The sequence below is a fragment of the Manis pentadactyla genome, chromosome 7, assembly GCF_030020395.1.
Source record: "Manis pentadactyla isolate mManPen7 chromosome 7, mManPen7.hap1, whole genome shotgun sequence".
Classification (NCBI taxonomy): domain Eukaryota; kingdom Metazoa; phylum Chordata; class Mammalia; order Pholidota; family Manidae; genus Manis; species Manis pentadactyla.
In genome coordinates this window covers 47,012,367-47,018,415 of record NC_080025.1, presented here as the reverse complement: position 1 = coordinate 47,018,415, position 6,049 = coordinate 47,012,367, and the positions used below count along the sequence as shown (strand labels likewise).

The 6,049-nt window shown below is 42.9% G+C and overlaps 1 long non-coding RNA gene across 1 annotated transcript; it reads right to left on the bottom strand.

The window, feature by feature from the left end:
* Positions 1–313: 313 nt before the first annotated feature.
* LOC130684460 (uncharacterized) lies at positions 314–5,315 on the bottom strand. Its single transcript, XR_008998756.1, has 2 exons — positions 5,044–5,315; positions 314–540 (listed from the first exon to the last, which is right to left on the bottom strand). It is a non-coding gene; the product is annotated as an uncharacterized LOC130684460 (long non-coding RNA).
* Positions 5,316–6,049: the final 734 nt, after the last annotated feature.

Sequence of the window (6,049 nt, the reverse complement as noted above, 5' to 3'; positions counted from 1 at the left end):
GGGGGTTATTCAGTAAACACACAGTGGATTACACTCCAAATGCATTCTTCTTCCTCACCACTAAAAAGGCATTCTTTTGCTTGCACACTGTTGAAACTCTAGAACTCTGTTATATAGTATTATAGGTGCTAGTGATAGATTGTATTAAAGTTTAAATTAATTAAAGTGCAATTAAACATTCAGTTTCCCCATCACATCAGCCATATTCCATATGCTCTGTTGTATTGCATGGCATGCTTGAGTGTCCCCATCTGCATGGGGGGCCTATTGGACAGCATGTCCCCAGAACATGTCACAGTAACAATACAGTGGCTCTCATTGGTCCATACCTTTAATAAATGCTCCCTCATTGCACTTCTTCTGCCAAGAGAAGGAATTCTTCAAAGCAAAGCACATATAAATAGCAAAAGGGTTTAAAGTAATTTGGACTAAAAAACAAGAAATGTCTCAAGACCAGAATAAAGACAAAAAAGATACTTCTTAAGTCTTTAGGAAAGGTGCTTCGAGATGGAATTTTATAGTCAGAGAACTTCTGTGAACCTAGGAAAAAGGAGCAAAGAAGTCCTTTAAGTATTTGCAGAAGGCCATAAGGAGACAGAACATTCATGGAGGAGGAGGAGGCTGCCCTGCAGTCCTGTCAAGGCCTAGGGACGTCATGGTCCCGGCGTTCTCCTGGGCCAGGGAAAATACTTCCTCTTGGAGATGGGGGATTTGTATGTCAGACATGACAGCTGTTGTCATATTTTCTTTCTTTATCAGTTGCCTTTTTATCCATATTGCAACATGACCAACACCAAAACCTGAGTTGGTTGCACAATCAAACCTTTGCCAAACATTCCTTCTTTCCCCCATCTTTCATGGAGCTAGGTTTGGTCCTGTGATTGTTCTGATCCATGCTCATGTTCCATTTACATGTGGAATACCAACAGATCCATAGATGGCTGCTATTGAAGGATCACTTGCTATCCTGGCAGTTCCCTGCAGGAGTGAGCATGGTACGCCAGGGGTGGGTTGGGGGGGCGCTCCACGGGGCAGCACAAGTGACAGTGAAGAGGCAGGAGGAGCGAGGGGAGATGTGGGAAGTGCCTTCATTGTGGTTTGCATGGGGAGGAGCCAGCGAGGCAGGGTGAATGGACAGAGGGCCAGTGTGGATAATTCCAGTGAGCTCTGGGAAACGGGGGCTGGTGGCTCAGAGTGTGGGAGCCAGATAGAAGAGGTGGTTGGAGGGGTGGGCTCCAGACTGACTGGTTTGTATCTGAAAGGCACTAAGGACTGTCCTACCCTGAGAGGAGTAGTCCCTCTGGAGTTAGTCAGCAAGGTGCCAGATATCAAAGTATCGAAATATAGAAAATGAAAGACATGGTTAATGCAGCTGTGTAAAGGGAAGGCAGCTATGGCGGCTGGGGAGATTGTTGTCCTGGAAACGTGTGCCTGCAAAAGGAGAGAGAGAAGTGTCTGTTGATATTCTCCTTTTGTGATATCTGAAGATTAGTAGCCATCTTGTGACCACGAGGTCATGAGTTTGAGGAGGAACAGTAAGTGCCAAAGACAGGATAATATAAAGGTGGAAAGTCTGAGTACCTGATAATATCTTTGGAGAGCTGAATCAGTGTCAGGGAGCATCTACTTCTTTGTAGCCTATAATGTGAGAAAAATAAAGCCCTATTTCATCAAGTAACTGTTAAACAGGGTTTTTGCCCTGAAGATATTCCTGATACTGTAATGGCCACTCTTCAATGAGACCTTGTCTGTCTACTCCATTTAATGTAGCATCCCACCCCAGCACTTCCTGCCCCGCCCTACATTTTCCCTGGCACTTCTATAACATATTACATTTTGTATATATTTATTATTTTCCTCACCCCCTAGAATATAAGCTCCAGAGGAATGGATGTTTACTTGTTTTTGTTTCTACAGTGTGCATGGAATATAGCAAGCATTCAGCGACTATCTCCTGCATTAATGAAGATGCTCTATTAATTACATCAGTAAATGTTTATAACAAAATCAAAGATTTCTACTGACATTCCTGTGTAATTATCTTTAATGACAGGGGAAAATGTGTGGACTGAATTATAGAGTTTCAGAGCTGAAACAAAGTAGAAAAGTAGAAATTTTCCTATTGGAACACAGGTCAAGGAGAGCTGTAACTTGGCAATGGTCATACATAGCATATGGGCTAATTCTTATGTCCCTGAGCCCAAATATAGCCCTGCTGTTAAATTAATCATTTGCTTTCCTTGGTGTTCATAGTTTAAACGTTATTTGCATTTAACATACTTTTAGGTTGTGTTATTTGCAATTGCTAGTGTTCAACCATTTTTAACTTAATGTCAGCTCTATATGGTTCATCCTTATATGGCATGATTTTGTCACTACTTTTGATCAGTATTTTGAAAATATGTCTTCCTTAAGAACTAAATTCTCAAATATTGGAAGTCTAGTATATTTAACTTCTTTGAAAGTCATAGTCTCTTTTTTTAGATAGCTTTATTCTCAAAATATATGTTAAAACTTCAACAATTAAAAATTATTGAAGATTAAATTACTTCATTTGTTTGAGATTTCAATTCATATGGTACAGATATTGGATGTAGACTTTATTTTTTCCAGTAATTAAAATCTGAAATTCAATTTCATAATAATATACTTCTTAAAACTCCTGAAGTTTTGTAAAACAATGTTTAATATGTTTAATACTTATAAGTAAACATCATGGTTTAAGTTTATTTTTCATTTTTAAAAACATTTGGTTTTTCAAGCTATTGAGCCATGGCTATTTAATTATGCAAGAATGTTATTTAAGTCCAGGGGGAGGGGCTAATCTGATATTTGGATGTTTATTTTTATATTATCCAAGAAAACCATTGATTAAAACTCCATATCAACATTATTTACTTTATTCACTGATGATGGTATTTAAAGTATTTGATAAATTGCACAGTGTTCCATTTAATAAAATTCCTTAAAATATTTTAAGGAATAAAATAAATCATGGATTCCCTATCCAAATTACCCAACAGAAGCAACATAGACAATCTAGCTTCAGGAGAGCCCCAGCAATGGATGAGGCAGACCAATCAGGAATAATGAGCCATAAAAGAAACAACTGATCATTTCATTTGACTCTTTGATTTAAAACATGCACAAGGCTTGGGGTCTTCTTGTCACATACACAAATGCTTCTGTATTTCAGTCCTTCAGAAGACAATTGTGGGGGGTGTATTAAGTGGCAGTTATTCTGCTAGATTCAGACACCAGGTCCTATAGTTTCAGATCTCACCAAGCAGTGGGGATGAGGTTTTTTGGGGTCTTCTTCATCCTCCCCTGACACTTTCTCTCAATGGTGGTTGTGTGTGGGGACTGCTCTAGGCATAGGAATGGTTCAAGGAGACACTGGCAGATATGTGAGGAGTCTGGAGTGATTGCTGCAGTGAGTGATTGACAGGTCCTCAGTGCTATCAGAGAGGAAGATGTACAGGGTTACAGGCTTCAGAGGATGGTGTAGGTGGGGAATAATATCCAAGAAGTCTAAGGAAGGGAGGTGACTAACGAGTGCATCCTGAGGAATGGAGAGCATTTACCTGCAGGGGGAACTAGGAACAGACAGAAGGAACAGTCCATGCAAAGCAGAAGCAAGTGAAAGAGAACAGTGTGAGGGACACCCTTGAGCAGCCTGGTAGAGGTGTGAATAGGGAAAGCATCCAGGACAGGGATGTAGACTTGACCCTGGTGCCAAACCAGTGGCATGAGAAGCAGCCACACAGCACCGAGGAGCTGGGGAGCACCGAGGAAAGGCTTGTCAGGAAACGCAGAATTCATGACCGCATGGGCATACCTGGGTGTTCTCCTGGGCAGGGGGGCCAACTTCTGCTTCAGCTTCCCCAGAAGGGTCTCTGTTTGCTGACCTGAAGCCACTTGATGGAGGGATGGAGTCACTCAAAGAAGCAGGACCATGGCAGAGGGCCAAGTTAGAATGAGGGCTTGTAACTCAAAAAAATAAACAACAGACCAAATAAGCCCAGTGTTTGGCAACCGTGTCTGTGGGGAGAGCGCCGGCCCCTGTCAAAGTGCACTAAGGGACTGCTGAGTCCTCCCAACATGTCCTGTTCCTGGAGGGCCTGTGATTAAGCCTTTTTCTTCTGGGAGTCCTGAGAGCCCTTCCCTACTTCAGGTTGGGTCTCTGGTTGTGGCACATCCTTTCCCCGGTCAACAGGTGAACCCACCTGGGACTTGCTGTCATCACAGCCAGGGAGCCTGGATCTGAGCAAGTGCCTGAAGGGTCACGAGCAAACTGGGCATGCTCCGTGTGTGCCTTTGCTAGGTGAATCATATGAAATGGAGGGAATAGTGAATTTCTGGAAACCTGCTCAAGTCTAGCCAGCACATTTCACCAGGGGAGTGGTGGCCAGGAGGAACATCACTGGAGGCTAAGGTGACTAAAGTGGGTCCCAATACTGCTTCCAGCCCAGGAGACCTTGAGGCTGTAAATTACTCCCCCTTAGTCTGTTGCTATAATAGTAAAATATAACATTTTAGTGCATTTTTCTCATTTGGGGATTGTGACACTCTGCACTTAGATCAGTGGTGTTATTCCCATTTTACAGCTGGAGAAAAAGAGGCTGGCTTTGCAAGCCCAGGAGCAGGTAGATGGTGGATCTCAAATTTGGATTTGTGTCTTCTGAGTCCACACCCCCAGGGCCGGGCTCCCGACGATGCTCTTTTCCTTCTAAGAGCACTTCTGAGGCCTTCTCAGTTACAGTGAGTGAGTTGTGAGGACTGTCAAGGGCTCCATGTAGCAGAGGCCAGCTGGGAAAGGAGGAAATCCCCGCAAGCCAGCAACTTCAAAGCCTATCCAGAAACTGGCCGGCATCTGGCAGGCAATGCAAACTCCACTAACTTAAAAAAGCCAGAATCTTACAACACAAAAGAAGAAGCAGAGATCCATGCACAAGTCTGAGACAAGAAAAGGCAAAGGAAAATAACACCTTGCAGCAGTCTTGATATTGCACACCCACACCAAATCCTCCAAGAGTTGTTTACCTTTTGATGTCAGCATTGACCGATTCAGCAGAGATTTCTTGCCAGAACTAGTGATTTCAGGCGTTTTAAAAGCCTGTGCTCTTGATCTGGGTTTGTCTTCACAGCCCCCACAGCTGCTGATGGGTTTGCAGGCATCCTGGGGAGACTGGCAGCCGCTGCCTCTGTCTTTGTGCTGAAGATGGTGTATCTTTCTCTTTCCTGATTTCCCTTATGGCCCTTATCTACTACTTGAAGGTGAAATATTTTGTAGACAGTTATGTACGTCATGCTCCTTTTTCTTTAACAACACAGCACAGCAAAACAACTTGGTTTCCTTCCCAGTGGGGTGCGGTGCTGATGCTGGGGTCAGGGGGTGGAGGCTTTCACTTTTCATTTCATGTTTTGTTCTATTAGAATATTTTAATACTTGAATTACTTTCCTAATTTAAAAGTATGCTATGCAATAAAACTAAAAGGCTGACCAAATATTTGGAAATAAATAAATTAAATTTTAAAATAAAAGGCAACTCTGGTTTGGATTTTACTATATAGATTTCACAACAAGAAGAGCCTTGTCCAAGCAGCACGTATAAGCATGGCAGGTTCCCATGAGCAGGTCCAGGTCAGAGTTATGCTGTCAGGCTGGACATATCCCAGTAGAGAAATGAGCTCTTTTACTCTTTCTGTGCTGTGAAGGCTTGAAAACACCTTCAACATGTCCCACCTCTGACCCCTCCCCACAGTCTGCAGTGGCCACAGGCTGGACATCTTGGGTAGTAATTTGGACAGGCTGGAACCTGTCACCTGTGCCCAGCACACAAACAGGACAGGGACCAGGTGGTAGGACCCGGGCCATGGCTTTATATGTGAGCCAGTTGGCCACATTCCATTTTTACTACCAAAAAAGAGATCACAATCGACTCAGTCAAAACTCCACTCTTGTCGCAGAGCAAAGGTAAAAACATCATATGCTTGTCTCACTAATGAACAGTTTAAAGAAAAAGAGTAAGCTTTTCTCAGCCTAATA